Source organism: Schistocerca serialis, chromosome 9 (assembly GCF_023864345.2).
Source record: "Schistocerca serialis cubense isolate TAMUIC-IGC-003099 chromosome 9, iqSchSeri2.2, whole genome shotgun sequence".
In the NCBI taxonomy this organism is placed as follows: domain Eukaryota; kingdom Metazoa; phylum Arthropoda; class Insecta; order Orthoptera; family Acrididae; genus Schistocerca; species Schistocerca serialis.
In genome coordinates, this window is record NC_064646.1 from 65,031,774 (window position 1) to 65,049,804 (window position 18,031).

Sequence of the window (18,031 nt, forward strand, 5' to 3'; positions counted from 1 at the left end):
TTTGAATCAGACACTTAGATGTCAGAAAATTAAAAAAAAGTGTTTCCAGTTTGATAGCCGATTTCACATAAGATAGAAATGAATGCTATTAGAATTTTCCTATCAACTCAGTTTTGTTACCATGACTTATAAGATGTTGCAACCCGAGCAGACTTGAACGTGGTAAATGACGGTGAACGTTAATTTAGCTTCCCCTGTCAGTTCAGTTTGAACAAGCTCAGTTTATGTGAAGCAGACTAACCTGGATTGAGATTATTATTACTAACTCGAGTTGAATGCACTGCACCGCAGGCTGTGCTGAGTTATGTTTTCGTTTCGCGCTCATTCGGAGCTCACCACCACTTCTGCATCAACTGAACCCAAGTTTATCAGAATCAAATGTCTTCACTACCATCAGCAATCGTCACGAACTGGATGTCACTGACTATGATTTTTTTGAAGTGCAGTAACTTTTGAAGAGGTGTTTTATTTGATCTAAGTTTGTGAAGTGTTTGAAAAGTGTTATTTATTATATTACTTTTATTGAGTGTGAATGAACAATGCCAGGGCCTAAAAAACTTTGCCCAGTCTGGGAAATTTTTGATACGCCTATAGATGGAAAAGAGAGTGCAAAAAATGTTTGGACACTTAACAAATATTCTGTAAATACAAGCTCATTGATGAATCATTTAAAAAAAAAAGAAACATCCTAGTGAATATTGTGGACTCTTAGGGTTAAACAGTAATATTTCGCTATTCACAAGTGCCGGTAATCGTTCCTGGAACATGTCACTGCCACCACCGTCTTCTTGATGTTGCACCTTCAACAAAACGATTCAGGCAAACTCATTTGACAGTGCCATGAAAATTTTTGGAGAAATCATATGGTAGTTAAGGATTACTGGCCAATGCATATTTTGAGAGTGAAGGTTTCCATGAATACACCAAAATATTAAATCCTGATTATGAACTTCGTCATTTGTTAGAAGAAACTTATGATGTTGAGCCTGCAGCTTATTAGAAAAAAATTCAAAAGATTGAACATATTATTTACCATCTGCCATTTGGTCACCAAGCAGTAACAAATGTTTTGTTAGTGTGGCCAGTCATTTTATAGAAGAAAAAAAACTGCAGTAAATAGTGATTTCTGCTTCAGAAATACAAGGTAATCACATAACTCTTTGGAAAAGTGGTACCAGCAGGATTGCATATGTAATAAATGGAACACGGAGTGTGGTAGACAAATCATTACTTTATTTGCTGGACAGAATTACATAGTGTTCTACACTGGTCAGAGGTTCGTCACAGACATTATTGTACCCTCTACTGCACAAGGCACCAATGTTTGTTTAGCAGCCTCAGCTGTGGGCATCAAGGGTGGAACGGCTAACAGTGTAGTTCTATTGTCAGCTATAGCTGGGACAGCCACACCATAACCAGGGCACTTATGGTGAGGGAGCCCGAAGTAGTGAGTCAGAGTCAGTTTTGCCATGTCCACATTGGCCGGTACAGGTGAGGTGAGGTGAGATGGTAACGATGTGAAATCATGCTGGCCGCAGATCTTCTGTCTTCGTACTGTGTGAAGACATCCAGGTTTTCACAGACAAGCATCACAGGTATATCCTCATGGAGAAAATCGGAGAGGTTGAGCTGCAGTGTGAAAGGGGTGGAAGACGTTTGGTGAGGTCCAGGGGTAGATGGCGGCTGCGGAGACCATTCTGCAATTGTCCAAACCAGCTTCAATCTGTTAACAGACACCATCGAATGTTTGCCCCCAATCGCGATGTCGAATGTGTTCATGCCGTGAGCTATTACATACGAGGACCTATATACAGTGGGTGCAGGGCCAGTCTCACACCTAAGTGTAGTATCACTTGCGACTAGGTGGCCAGGTCCTTATGGATGAAGAGCCGTGGCATTGCATGGTGTGATTTGGGGGGGGGGGGGGGAGGGAGGGGGGGCAGAGTATATGGAGGTTCTGTATATGGTGTCCAATGCAGGTCACAATTGGTGAGGCATGTAGCCTGTATGACAAAAACGGCGAGAAGAGCTTATGTCTCGACGTGCAGGATCTCGGTTAAAGAGGCATCAAGGTCTTCCATATGGGCGGTGTGGATGCTGAGCAATACCCAGGGAAGGTCTTCTGTCTGTGATTCAGGATGGCAAATTAGTGTCTCTTTTAACATGCGGTGCCATCTTCCGACAAGACTGTTCGACTGTGGGTGATATGAGGTGATGTGGAAATGGTGGCAGCCACAAAGATGACACAGTTAACTGAGACACAGGACAGCCAAAACATGTGATCCACATGTTGACAAAACTTTGGCTGCAGTCTCAGAAGATATATCAGCAGTAAGTGTGGCCTCGACCCACCATGTAACTCTTTTATCAGTCAGTGATATAATGTAATGCGTCCATCCGAGACTGGAAGTGGTCATAGTATGTCCATGTGCATGTGTTGGAACACCCTCTTGAAGATTGGAATTTGCCATTGGGGGGTTGGGGGGGGGGGGGGGGGGGACTGAGTGTGGTAGCTTGTTTTCTATGTTGGCATGGGATGCAGTCTTTCCACACAGGGGGCCACACAAAACGAATGTCACTAAACATACTGAGGCCCGTACCCCATGATGTGCAAGACTGTAGATGAGATCAAAGATTTGTTTACAAAAAGGTTTTGGGATGGCTGGTCAGACCCGCTCATAGGACACATCTCACCAATCTGGTTTGTAGAAACCAGGAAAGGTATGTTGCTCAAGTTTGAGGCCTGTGTCTGGGTCACAAAGGAGGTTCTGTAAGTCATGATCCGACTCTTGCTGCTCAGCAATCTGGTCATAATTGGGCTGGGCGAAGGAACAGGGAATGCATGACAAATAGTCAATGTTGTCAATGCCTTTGATGTAGCACATGTTGGTCATGACTTGTGAAATGAAATAGAAGTATTGAAAATGCCTATGGGAGGCGTCCTCACACTGGTTGTGTAACGCATCAGCCAGGGGATGGTGGTCTGTGTAAACATTAAGAGGTCTGCCTTCTACCTCTTCTCGAAAATAGCGGGCAGCCTCGTAGATGGCAAATAGCTCACGAGCAAAGGTTGACCAAGTGTCAGTGCATATCTGAAAGTTTACAAGAGAAAAACCACAGAGGCTGGGGATAATCGGCCATCTCCTGTTGTAACACGGCAGTGATAGTGAGGTCACTCACATCTGTTGTTATAGTACGTTGGGCATCAGAAGACAGGTTAGTCAGTGAAGTCACAAGCAGTAAGTCATCCTTCATTTTTATCAAAATCAGATTGCCTAGAATGTGCCCGCTCGAGGTGGCATTTTCCCATAGTATTCTTCTTGTGCAGGACTTCGGTCAGAGGAAGGAGAGTCTCAGCTGTGTGAGGGATGTGTCTGCTGTAGAAATTTATGATGCCTAAAAATCTTATTAACTCTTGGTAGTTGTTGTATGGTGGCAAGAGTCATATCTGGTCGGTCTTGTCTGGTGTCAGGTGATGCCTGAGGCATGTACGTGGTGGCCGAGGAATGTCACACGGGCTTGCTATAACTTACATTTTTCTTTGTTAATGACAACCCCATGGGCAGTTAGTTCCTAGGATTTGTTGTGAGTGAGTCTCACACTCTTCCGTTTGTGGTGGGAATATAACATTGTCGTCTACGTAAGCATCATTAAATGGTAGACTGAACAAAACTTTGTCAATAAAACATTGTCACATTTGTGTGGTGTTTTTTAATCCGTAAGGCATATACAAAAGCTCAAAGAGTCCAAAAGATGTAGTGATCGCTATTTTTGGTATGTCCTCTTCTGCCATGGGAATGTGGAGGTACTCTGTTTTACAGTCAACAACACTGAATATTTTAGTGCCAGCTAACATTGTAGCAAAGTCCTTAAGTTAGGGCCTGGATAACTGTCTATAATAGTTTGGTTGTTGAGCTACCGGTAGCCACCACACAGGCACCATGATTTGTCATTTCTTTAAAATGAACTTTATAGGGGCCACCAAGGGACTGTCCAATGGATGGACAATGCCTGACTCCATTAGTCTGTACATGGCAGCCCTCACCGCTCGAAGTTGGTGGGGAGGGAGACATCGAGGCCTACATCAGAATTATGTTAAATACTTATATATTCACTCTATTAAAAAACAAAGATGATGTGACTTACCAAACGAAAGCGCTGGCAGGTCGAAAGACACACAAACAAACACAAACATACACACAAAATTCAAGCTTTCGCAACAAACTGTTGCCTCATCAGGAAAGAGGGAAGGAGAGGGAAAGACGAAAGGATGTGGGTTTTAAGGGAGAGGGTAAGGAGTCATTCCAATCCCGGGAGCGGAAAGACTTATCTTAGGGGGAAAAAAGGACGGGTATACACTCGCACACACACACATATCCATCCACACATATACAGACACAAGCAGACATATTTAAAGACAAAGAGTTTGGGCAGAGATGTCAGTCGAAGCAGAAGTGCAGAGGCAAAGATGTTGTTGAATGACAGGTGAGGTATGAGTGGCAGCAACTTGAAATTAGCGGAGATTGAGGCCTGGTGGGTAAAGGGAAGAGAGGATATATTGAAGAGCAAGTTCCCATCTTCGGAGTTCGGATAGGTTGGTGTTGGTGGGAAGTATCCAGATAACCCGGACGGTGTAACACTGTGCCAAGATGTGCTGGCCGTGCACCAAGGCATGTTTAGCCACAGGGTGATCCTCATTACCAACAAATACTGTCTGCCTGTGTCCATTCATGCGAATGGACAGTTTGTTGCTGGTCATTCCCACATAGAATGCATCACAGTGTAGGCAGGTCAGTTGGTAAATCACGTGGGTGCTTTCACACGGTGCTCTGCCTTTGATCGTGTACACCTTCCGGGTTATAGGACTGCAGTAGGTAGTGGTGGGAGGGTGCATGGGACAGGTTTTACACCGGGGGCAGTCACAAGGATAGGAGCCAGAGGGTAGGGAAGGTGGTTTGGGGATTTCATAGGGATGAACTAACAGGTTGCGAAGGTTAGGTGGACGGCGGAAAGACACTCTTGGTGGAGTGGGGAGGATTTCATGAAGGATGGATCTCATTTCAGGGCAGGATTTGAGGAAGTCGTATCCCTGCTGGAGAGCCACATTCAGAGTCTGGTCCAGTCCCGGAAAGTATCCTGTCACAAGTGGGGCACTTTTGTGGTTCTTCTGTGGGAGGGTCTGGGTTTGAGGGGATGAGGAAGTGGCTCTGGTTATTTGCTTCTGTACCAGGTCAGGAGGGTAGTTACGGGATGCGAAAGCTATTGTCAGGTTGTTGGTGTAATGGTTCAGGGATTCCGGACTGGAGCAGATTCGTTTGCCACGAAGACCTAGGCTGTAGGGAAGGGACCATTTGATGTGGAATGGGTGGCAGCTGTCATAATGCAGGTACTGTTGCTTGTTGGTGGGTTTGATGTGGACGGACGTGTGAAGCTGGCCATTGGACAGATGGAGGTCAACGTCAAGGAAAGTGGTGTGGGATTTGGAGTAGGACCAGGTGAATCTGATGGAACCAAAGCAGTTGAGGTTGGAGAGGAAATTCTGGAGTTCTTCTTCACTGTGAGTCCAGATCATGAAGATGTCATCAATAAATCTGTACCAAACTTTGGGTTGGCAGGCCTGGGTAACCAAGAAGGCTTCCTCTAGGCGACCCATGAATAGGTTGGTGTACGAGGGGGCCATCCTGGTACCCATGGCTGTTCCCTTTAATTGTTGGTATGTCTGGCCTTCAAAAGTGAAGAAGTTGTGGGTCAGGATGAAGCTGGCTAAGGTAATGAGGAAAGAGGTTTTAGGTAGGGTGCCAGGTGATCGGCGTGTAAGGAAATGCTCCATCGCAGCGTGGCCCTGGACGTGCGGAATATTTGTGTATAAGGAAGTGGCATCGATGGTTACAAGGATGGTTTCCGGGCGTAACAGATTGGGTAAGGATTCCAGGCGTTCGAGAAAGTGTTTGGTGTCTTTGATGAAGAATGGGAGACTGCATGTAATGGGTTGAAGGTGTTGATCTACGTAGGCAGAGATACGTTCTGTGGGGGCTTGGTAACCAGCTACAATGGGGCGGCTGGGATGATTGGGTTTGTGAAATTTAGGAAGAAGGTAGGGGTGTGGGGTGTCGGTGGGGTCAGGAGGTTGATGGAGTCAGGTGAAAGGTTTTGCAGGGGGCCTAAGGTTCTGAGGATTCCTTGAAGCTCCGCCTGGACATCGGGAATGGGATTACCTTGGCAAACTTTGTATGTGGTGTTGTCTGAAAGCTGACACAGTCCCTCAGCCGCATACTCCTGACGATCAAGTACCACGGTCGTCGAACCCTTGTCCATAGGAAGAATGATGATGGATCGATCAGCCTTCAGATCACGGATAGCCTGGGCTTCAGCAGTGGTGATGTTGGGAGTAGGATTAAGGTTTTTAAGAAGGATTGAGATGCAAGGCTGGAAGTCAGAAATTCCTGGAAGGTTTGGAGAGGGTAATTTTGAGGAAGAGGAGGTGGGTCCCGTTGCGACGGAGGATGGAACTGTTCCAGGCAGGGTTCAATTTGGATAGTGTCCTGGGGAGTTGGATCATTGGGAATAGGATTAGGATCATTTTTCTTCGTGGCAAAGTGATATTTCCAGCAGAGAGTACGAGAGTAGGACAGTAAATCTTTGACAAGGGCTGTTTGGTTGAATCTGGGAGTGGGGCTGAAGGTGAGGCCTTTGGATAGGACAGAGGTTTCGGATTGGGAGAGAGGTTTGGAGGAAAGGTTAACTACTGAATTAGGGTGTTGTGGTTCCAGACTGTGTTGATTGGAATTTTGAGGTTTTGGAGGGAGTGGAGCTGGAAGTGGGAGATTGAGTAGATGGGAGAGACTGGGTTTGTGTGCAATGAGAGGAGGTTGAGGTTTGCTGGAAAGGTTGTGAAGGGTGAGTGAGTTGCCTTTCCAGAGGTGGGAAACCAGGAGATTGGATAGTTTTTTGAGGTGGAGGGTGGCATGCTGTTCTAATTTGCGGTTGGCCTGTAGGAGGATGCTCTGAACAGCCGGTGTGGATGTGGGAGAGGAATGATTAAGGACTTTTATTAAGGATAGGAGTTGACGGGTGTCTTCATTGGCTAAGTTGATGTGTAGGTGAAGGATTAGGTGGGTGAGGGCAATGGATTGTTCAGTTTGGAACTGGTATAGGGACTGATGGAAGGAAGGGTTGCAGCCAGAGATGGAAACTTTAAGTGTGATGCCTTTGGGGGCGATGCCAAATGTTAGACAAATGCAACCCTTCCTTCCATCAGTCCCTATACCAGTTCCAAACTGAACAATCCATTGCCCTCACCCACCTAATCCTTCACCCACACATCAACTTAGCCAATGAACACACCCGTCAACTCCTATCCTTAATAAAATTCCTTAATCTTTCCTCTCCCACATCCACACCGGCTGTTCAGAGCATCCTCCTACAGGCCAACCGCAAATTAGAACAGCATGCCACCCTCCACCTCAAAAAACTATCCAATCTCCTGGTTTCCCACCTCCGGAAAGGCAACTCACTCTCCCTTCACAACCTTTCCAGCAAACCTCAACCTCCTCTCATTGCACACAAACCCAGTCTCTCCCATCTACTCAATCTCCCACTTCCAGCTCCACTCCCTCCAAAACCTCAAAATTCCAATCAACACAGTCTGGAACCACAACACCCTAATTCAGTAGTTAACCTTTCCTCCAAACCTCTCTCCCAATCCGAAACCTCTGTCCTATCCAAAGGCCTCACCTTCAGCCCCACTCCCAGATTCAACCAAACAGCCCTTGTCAAAGATTTACTGTCCTACTCTCGTACTCTCTGCTGGAAATATCACTTTGCCACGAAGAAAAATGATCCTAATCCTATTCCCAATGATCCAACTCCCCAGGACACTATCCAAATTGAACCCTGCCAGGAACAGTTCTGTCCATCGCAGCGGGACCCACCTCCTCTTCCTCAAAATCACCCTCTCCAAACCTTCCAGGATTTTTCTGACTTCCAGCCTTGCATCTCAGTCCTTCTTAAAAAACCTTAATCCTACTCCCAACATCACCACTGCTGAAGCCCAGGCTATCCGTGATCTGAAGGCTGACCAATCCATCATCATTCTTCTGGCAGACAAGGGTTTGACGACCGTGGTACTTGATCGTCAAGAGTATGTGGCTGAGGGACTGCGTCAGCTTTCAGACAACACCACATACAAAGTTTGCCAAGGTAATCCCATTCCCGATGTCCAGGCGGAGCTTCAAGGAATCCTCAGAACCTTAGGCCCCCTGCAAAACCTTTCACCTGACTCCATCAACCTCCTGACCCCACCGTCACCCCGCACCCCTACCTTCTTCCTAAAATTCACAAACCCAATCATCCCAGCCGCCCCATTGTAGCTGGTTACCAAGCCCCCACAGAACGTATCTCTGCCTACATAGATCAACACCTTCAACCCATTACATGCAGTCTCCCATCCTTCATCAAAGACACCAACCACTTTCTCGAACGCCTGGAATCCTTACCCAATCTGTTACCCCCGGAAACCATCCTTGTAACCATCGATGCCACTTCCTTATACACAAATATTCCGCACGTCCAGAGCCTCGCTGTGATGGAGCATTTCCTTTCACGCCAATCACCTGCCACCCTACCTAAAACCTCTTTCCTCATTACCTTAGCCAGCTTCATCCTCACCCACAACTTCTTCACTTTTGAAGGCCAGACATACCAACAATTAAAGGGAACAGCCATGGGTACCAGGATGGCCCCCTCGTACACCAACCTATTCATGGGTCGCCTAGAGGAAGCCTTCTTGGTTACCCAGGCCTGCCAACCCAAAGTTTGGTACAGATTTATTGATGACATCTTCATGATCTGGACTCACAGTGAAGAAGAACTCCAGAATTTCCTCTCCAACCTCAACTGCTTTGGTTCCATCAGATTCACCTGGTCCTACTCCAAATCCCACGCCACTTTCCTTGACGTTGACCTCCATCTGCCCAATGGCCAGCTTCAGTCCGTCCACATCAAACCCACCAACAAGCAACAGTACCTGCATTATGACAGCTGCCACCCATTCCACATCAAATGGTCCCTTCCCTACAGCCTAGGTCTTCGTGGCAAACGAATCTGCTCCAGTCCGGAATCCCTGAAACATTACACCAACAACCTGACAACAGCTTTTGCATCCTGTAACTACCCTCCTGACCTGGTACAGAAGCAAATAACCAGAGCCACTTCCTCATCCCCTCAATCCCAGACCCTCCCACAGAAGAACCACAAAAGTGCCCCACTTGTGACAGGGTACTTTCCGGGACTGGACCAGACTCTGAATGTGGCTCTCCAGCAGGGATACGACTTCCTCAAATCCTGCCCTGAAATGAGATCCATCCTTCATGAAATCCTCCCCACTCCACCAAGAGTGTCTTTCCGCCGTCCACCTAACCTTCGTAACCTGTTAGTTCATCCCTATGAAATCCCCAAACCACCTTCCCTACCCTCTGGCTCCTATCCTTGTGACTGCCCCCGGTGTGAAACCTGTCCCATGCACCCTCCCACCACCACCTACTCCAGTCCTATAACCCGGAAGGTGTACACGATCAAAGGCAGAGCCACATGTGAAAGCACCTACGTGATTTACCAACTGACCTGCCTACACTGTGATGCATTCTATGTGGGAATGACCAGCAACAAACTGTCCATTCGCATGAATGGACACAGGCAGACAGTGTTTGTTGGTAATGAGGATCACCCTGTGGCTAAACATGCCTTGGTGCACGGCCAGCACATCTTGGCACAGTGTTACACCGTCCGGGTTATCTGGATACTTCCCACCAATACCAACCTATTCGAACTCCGGAGATGGGAACTTGCTCTTCAATATATCCTCTCTTCCCATTACCCACCAGGCCTCACTCTCCGCTAATTTCAAGTTGCCGCCACTCATACCTCACCTGTCATTCAACAACATCTTTGCCTCTGCACTTCTGCTTCGACTGACATCTCTGCCCAAACTCTTTGTCTTTAAATATGTCTGCTTGTGTCTGTATATGTGTGGATGGATATGTGTGTGTGTGTGCGAGTGTATACCCGTCCTTTTTCCCCCCTAAGGTAAGTCTTTCCGCTCCCGGGATTGGAATGACTCCTTACCCTCTCCCTTAAAACCCACATCCTTCTGTCTTTCCCTCTCCTTCCCTCTTTACTGATGAGGCAACAGTTTGTTGCGAAAGCTTGAATTTTGTGTGTATGTTTGTGTTTGTTTGTGTGTCTTTCGACCTGCCAGCGCTTTCGTTTGGTAAGTCACATCATCTTTGTTTTTTGATAAATTTTTCCCACGTGGAATGTTTCTCTCTATTATATATATGTATATATTCACTCTTTATGAAAAGACCTTTTAATTCTTTTTCTAACTATTGTTTGGTAATAGCATCATAACCTAACTGGATCACTCATGTCTTATAATATTCTATCTTTAATTTTATTGAACGAAATTGAAAGGGTAATGGAAAAATTGAGCCTGCACACATAAAGTGTGCTGAAGGCCCCATTTTTCTTCTACTAACTGACAGTCTCCACTTACTGCTTGCCTACGAGCAGTGGCACTTCTGTGTTCCCAGAATTTATTCTCATTTCCTTTGTTTTACCTAGCAACCTTTGCTTCTTTGTTCTGTGAGTTTGATGTAGCTTTCATATCTGTTTGCGTCTGAGTTAATAAAACAATCTTGTATGCAAATTTCAAATCCTCCAGACATTCATGGATTCTGATTGGATTCCTCATCTCAAGCTCACTGACCTTTCTCATATCCGAGTAAAGGCGAAGTAGGAAGAGCATTGGTGACAAAATATAACCTTACCGAACTTCAGCTGTTACCTCTACTGTATCTGTTAGATTTCATTAGATTTCCCTTGTGGAGCACACAACATTTCAAGCCATTATAGAGATATTTGATGATGTTTAGAATCTTCTGTGATATACCATACTTCTGCAACACCTGCCACAGCACTTGATGTTTCACAGAATCGAATGTCTCTTCAGAATCAATGAATGCCAGATACATGGTTGCCTGGAACTCTTTGCTTTGTTGTAATATGATCCTGAGAGTATTAATAAGTCCAGCACAACTGTGTTGTGCCAAAACCCAGCCATTCTTTATGCAGTTGATTTTCAACTGAATCTTTAATTCTATTTAAAAGAACTCTGGTGAGGACCTTACTGGGCACTGACAGCAATTTGATACCATGCAGTTGTTACAATCCGACAAATTTCCTCTTTGTGGGAGCTTTACCATCAATCCACTCTTCCACTCCTCTGGACATCTCTCTTTGAGCCAAATGTCCTACATCATGGTGCTGCGCATTTTAACATTAGTTCCAATATCAGCTTTTAACAGCTCCAATGCTGTGGCCTGCCCCTGGAGCCTTGCATTTTTTAAGCTCCTCAAAGCACTTCTAATTTCGCCAATTGTGGATCGCTGCAGATTTATAACTTGATCTGCTTCAACTACCTCTGGAACATCCCTCACCTGTTCCTCTTGGTTGGCTTTATGGTTTAACAACTCCTTGAAATCCTCCTTCTATCTCTGTAGCCACCTATTGGTTTAAAATTATCACACCATCCTTGTTCTTATCTGGCCCTCAACATCTACAGTTCTTCATTGAGAGTCATTTGGTGATACTGTATAGTGCCTTTATATTTTCTTGTTGCTGCCTCTTCTAGCTAACTGTGCCTGTTCATCTATCCATTTTCTTTTATCTCTCCTCACCCTCATTTTCACTCTTTTGTTTGTCTCCATGTATTCTTTATGTGCTTTGATCTTCTGCGCTCTCATCTTAACAAAAATTTAACTTCTGTTTTTAAGTTCTTTCTGCACCTAATTTCATTCCATGTTCCACCAGAGATCCATTCTTTCTTTGAATGTCTTTAATCCTAATATGTTCTCTCCAATGTCTATATAGCTATGGTTAAGTTTTTGCCAATCTATTTCAATTCCTTCCTGTACGGTCTTTTAACCTTGCCACATCTATTTTTTTGTGTGATGGAGCTTGGTTCTGTTTGCTGCTGTCTTCAATCTGAACTTTGCCAATGTCCACTCCTCTCATATTTCTGACTTTTAACAGACAGTGTCAAAACTTCCAGCATACGACTCTTTGACCTATCTGATTTTTTAGTAACTTGATCTGGCTAGACCCTCATTATCTAATGGCAGTTGCAATGTGGAAACAGTGTGCCTCCAATGACTAAGTCATACTCAGCACACACGTCTGTCAGAAGTTCACTATTTGCATTTCTATTCCCAATGCCATGTACTCTCATGATGTGTTCTAGCCCTTTGTTTTATGGACCAACTTTTGCATTCAAGTATCACATTAAAATTCTTATGTCCCTACAATTTGTTTGTCTAAGGACTCCATTCAGCTCTATATAAAATGAATCTTTTAATTCTGCTTCAGCCTCTTCAGTAGGCGTGTAGCATTGAATTACAGTGATATTTCGCACATTTTTTCTAAAGTGTGTGGTTATTATGCTTTCTGACACTGGTTTCCACTTCAGTTAACACTTTTTCCAGTTTTTAGATAGTAAGAGCCCTCAGCACTCCACCATTTTGGGTTTGAATTTACCCAACCTTAATTCACTCAGTACCAGTATGTCCAATGTATAGTTCTCCATCTCTTTTTTGATCTGTCTTAAACTTTCCACCTCTCTCAATGTTCTTACAGTCCATAATCTATTTAGAGTTTTCCTTTTCAGCTCAAAGGTCATATCCTTAGGATTCATCCAGCTATTCCTTCTTTTAGTTTCTGAAATTTGAATTTTTTGGTGGTGCGGGTTGTCAGCTCACAGCCTGAGTGTCCTGGTGGGCCACCTCGTGGCCGGATATCTGTCAGTGTATTATTTTAGGGTCCTCGCCTCGACTACAGAACACTATCCAACCTTCTGAATTGAGGCCTTAGTGCATCACCATTGTCCTGCTTACCAAGGATCTTCTGCTGCCCACATTACAAGACTGTGCCTGCTTCCACACAATCATAGAGAGGAAAAGGAAAGGATAGGATACTAGACATGATGATGTGAGATACACTTTGTCTGGATCATCTGTGGAGACCTGACCAGCTTGGGAGTCGCCACCAGCAGTGTTTCGTTAAGGTAGTCTCTCCTGAGGGGATGATTTAGTCAGCACAATCGCTATTTTTCTTTGTTATAGCTGCAAGTGACTGATGAACAGTGTACAGCAGAGAATGGAGAAACGAAGCTACCAGGTGAGGGAGTCCCCGGAGGTATCACTAACAACGAACAGACAGGACAGACAAACAAGTAGGGGACGACAGGCACTACAACCGACCAGGACACAACACAAGGCAAACAAGCAAGAACTGAGGTGACAAACATGGCAAGACAACAACACAGGAACACTCCAAACAACAACAGTATATATCTCAACACACGGAACTGGAACGCAGTATGGCCGAGATGCACACGCGAACTACGGAAAGTACCAGACTGCCAGGGTAGCACCGTGCAGCTGCCTAAATTCATGACCGCAGGAAACATGATTAGCCAAGGACTTCACACGGTACAGAGAGTGGCAAACTTGCACAGCAAGGCTCGCAGCATAGGCGCGCACTGGAGCACAGAGACTCCTAGTGGGTATCTATGTCCATCCTCTCTGGCGTGCATTCACCCTTCCACGCCTTCCAACACCAGATCACCCCCCACCCCCACCCCTGAAACCTGTGCATAGGAGCAGAAATGCCACGGACAGTGCCATGGTGGGTGGAAGGAGAGAACGGAGAGAGACCCTGTGTCGTCGACTGCCAACAATGGGTTGGGAGGGCAGTCTGTGGAATCCACCAAAACGTCACCACAGGGCAGTACATCGAATGGCACCTCTGATCCTTGTGGATGTGGCAAGGAGTGCCCATGTGCCTGCAGGGAGCTGGTGGCCATCGGCAGGGGGACCAACTCGAGGGCCCTGTGCAATCCAGAAGGAGGCAGAGAGTTGGGAGATGAGAGGTGCCACAAAGGGGTACAAGGCCGGAGCTGGTTATGGTGGCAGTGCTGGAGCCCCCTCTGTGTCTGTACCTACGTCACATTGCCACCCATGGGTCTTGACAACTGTGGTGGGAGTCCAAACAGCCTTGCCCCTATATGAGCGAGCCCACATGGCCATGTCCGGGGTGTAGCGCTGAGAGGGTCAGAAGTGGGGCTCCGAAGGCGACGGCATCAGCAGATGGAGCAGGATCTGTGGTTACTACCCACGGAGGAGTTCGACCAGACTATGGCCATCAATCAGTGTGGTGCGATAAGTGCTCAGGAATAAGGTGAGGGCCAAGTGGTGGCAGAGGATTCGACTGCTTTTGTCAGCTGTTGTTTAAACGTCCTGACCAGTCATTCTGTTGTGCCATTGGAGGACAGATGGAACAGAGGATGCAGGTATGTTTGATACCGTTGGCATCACAGAATGCGTGGATGGGGACTGTCGTGAATTAGGGGCCATTATTGGAGACCAAGCCTAACGCTTTGGACGATGATTTAAGTGTGAAGTAGATATACTAACTCCCACTTCTTCTCCGAGACGACTTACTTGAGATGTTCGGCCAAACTTCCCTGCTGGCTGGCCTACTGCTGCAGACTCTCTTTCAATTCTTCTCCAAAGTATGCTGCTAGGTACAGGAATTTTAAAGGCTCTTTCTACTTATAAAAATAAGTGGACATACCAAGTTTCATTTGCTTCAATTAATGACATATATTTTAACTTCTGACATTTTACAAATTCCACACTCCACATAAATAAACGCTGTTTCATAAGACTCTCATATCTCCAACCATTAGAAACAAAATAATTTACATATGAGAGAAAGTTGGCTTAAAAACAATGTCAATTCTCAACATGAACCAGAATGCACGTCTTCCCTTCAACAGGGCTAAGACAAAAGTTTTTAAAGGTTCTTTTTCAACGGTTCACGTTACTGTAACAATGGTCAAAACACAATTAGAACAGATTAGCATAAACACTTCATGGTTCTTCTGTCCACTTTCACTAAACTTCCATAGATCGACCGACAAGTACTTGTCAGTGCAGTTCGACCACTGCATCTACATTCTGCTCACGACTCATTTCCAACCTGCACACACAAACATGTGACGTGCAGTAGTAGGATCCCACTTTCTCCCACTCATATCTAAAATATCGTGTGTTCGAGATGGTAGAAGGCTGAGTGGTTCTAGAATTTATGCAGAAATTCTCGAATCACTACATATCCCCCCCCCCCCCCCCCCAGATCAAACAAGCGATATTTTATACATAACCAGTCTGCCATCCTGGGACTGGTTTGATGCAGCTCTCCACGCTAACCTATCCTGTGCAAGCTTCTTCATCTCCCAGTACTTCCAGCAACCTACATCCTTCTGAATCTGCTTAGTGTATTCATCTCTTGGTCTCCCTCTACGATTTTTACCCTCCACACTGCCCTCCAATGCTAAATTTGTGATCCCTTGATGCCTCAGAACATGTCCTACCAACCGGTCCCTTCTTGTTATCAAGTTGTGCCAAAAACTCCTCTTCTCCCCAATTCTATTCAATACCTCCTCATTAGTTATGTGATCTACCCATCTAATGTTCAGCGTTCTTCTGTAGCACCACATTTCGAAAGCTTACATAATCATTATGTACGTAATATCACACATGATAACATTTTACATTTTAGCAGTATAAATTTCTTACATAGGTTTATATATACATGTTCCACTTCAATAACAACCCTTTGTTTTCTCTAGCACAATCTTTAGCTGAGTGTTTCTTTATTTTATTCTCACTTTACTTTGATATCAAGACATGAGTATCCATTCGTGATTTAGTAAGCTTGAATAGTATTTAGGAATTGTGAGACTTTTTCTTCATTTCCAATCATAAACTGCAGGTGTTCAGGACACTTGAGTATTCTATTTTCTGTTCTCATTCTTTGTACGAGTTTGTAGTTTGGAGGAACTCTGGGCGCAATGAAAGTGGTCTTTTGACACTCATTTATTTATATGAAACATAATAATGCTAGTTGTGCATAGAATTCATACTATCCAGAATAATTTCTATAACATTTAGTGACTCTTGTCATGATAGTGTCCCCTTCTCCTAGGATCAGTACCTATACCTTGCCTGTCGGTTGACCCTATGAGAGCACTTCCTCTGTCCATTTTGGTAGGCACGCCCCTTTATAAAACATTCCTATTTTTTAGGCCATAGGTCATCCTATCCCCACGTAAGTACGCCTGTCCTTTATTTAGTAAATGCCGGGTATGCCCCGCTTATCCTTTCGGAGTAGGATTCACGGTTCATTACCCCAGCGTACCCCTATGTATACTAGAATTACGTATTTCCTGGTAAAGCTACAAATCTATTCTACACTTCGCATTCCCTTTTTAATACATCTTCTACTCCCTAGAGCCCTCCTCTACTTCTCAAATTATATACCCCATAGATAATATGTCTACATACACTATTCAAGTCCCACTATCCTACAATCTATCGATTCTTCAGAATATTAATTACACTGACTTTTCTTAAATGACTATCACGATTAATTCCACTCTATCTTACGTTCTCTTTCTTTGCTCACGCCTCTTCCTTGTCCGTCCCCTGCTCACTACTGCTTTATAGTTATTCCACTAACTCGCATGCTTTTGTCTCCCTTTGCGCGTGAGTTGATCGCCTCTTCTTTCTTTATATACACCTCTTTGTATATATACCTACAAGAAATAAAAAAAAACTAATGATTTAGAACCATCGTAGTTTATCAGGGTGTTTACGACCCGGGAGATCCGGGAAGACCCGGAAATTTTTTGTCTGGGAAAAACACGGTAATTTTTTTGGAATTCCGGGAATTTTTTATTGTTTCAGTTTCCTGTTAATTTTTTGTAATTTTGACTGGTAAGAACCGATACTCTAAGAAAGGATATTACTGTATCCCGCTACTGCAGAATAATACTTCAACAATAAAACGTAAACGAGAGAAAAAAACGAAAATAACGTAAATTGCAAAGGAAATGCGCCATATACAATAACAACACACAGTGCTCTCGCAAACATCTGCCAACGGCAAAATGTGTCAAAGGCCTTAGGAAGACTATGCAATGCTTCATAACAACAAATTGCTTCCAATGAGTGTGAGGTCACAAAGATTCGGTTTAGCAGTTACGAGCGGACTCACGCGCATGCGCATGCGCAGTTGAGTCGCGTTTGAGTACAGATTCTCCCGCTTCTGGCTACAGGAGTTTGGCTGTTGGCTGTGCAAGGAGTCGCAGCAAGCAGCTAGATGCTACCGCGGAAAGGGGACGCCAAATTCATAATCTTGAGAGAAAAAAACTTTTTTCACAAAGCGCCTAGCATCCAGCGCACGCTGATCTATCGATTATTCATATGACTTTGAATCGCAACCCTTTTGGTTTTCGAACATTTGTGAACATATTTTAAGTTTATTTCTGAATGAATTATAAGTTGATTTTTGAATGCATGCATAGTGTACTTGATGTCTCTGTCAGGAGAATCTTCGTCGCATCTAGAAATAAACTTTCCTCAGACAAAAGGGGACGGGGCTATACGAGCTGAGCGGAGTAAAGCCGAACGGATGAATGCCAGTCGCTGTCTTATTATGTGGTTGATTGGGTTTGCGAATGATCAGCGTTGTTATGATTACTAGCGAAATCCATAGATTCAGACTACCAGAATGAAAATCAACGACTAACAGCAATAACAGGTGAGAAAAATTACGTATTATCTCCTCGGTGTATTCAAGAAAATGAAATTTTGACAGAAAATTTTTGGCCAGATCGCTACACTAGTAAGGAGCAGTTGTACAGTCCCCCGGCTAGCTGCCTCTTAAGTTCTTTTCTGGAAGTAATGCGGAAAACGTGTTGTACGAACATGTAACAACGCCTAACCGGAAAATAATCGCGAGATAACTAAACCTGTGATTCTTGCAGGGTTAGTGAAGTTAATTGGCGAACAAATTTTGACAATGGCAGGAATAGCGGCAGAATTGGTGATGACAAGATGTTAGAACGAGG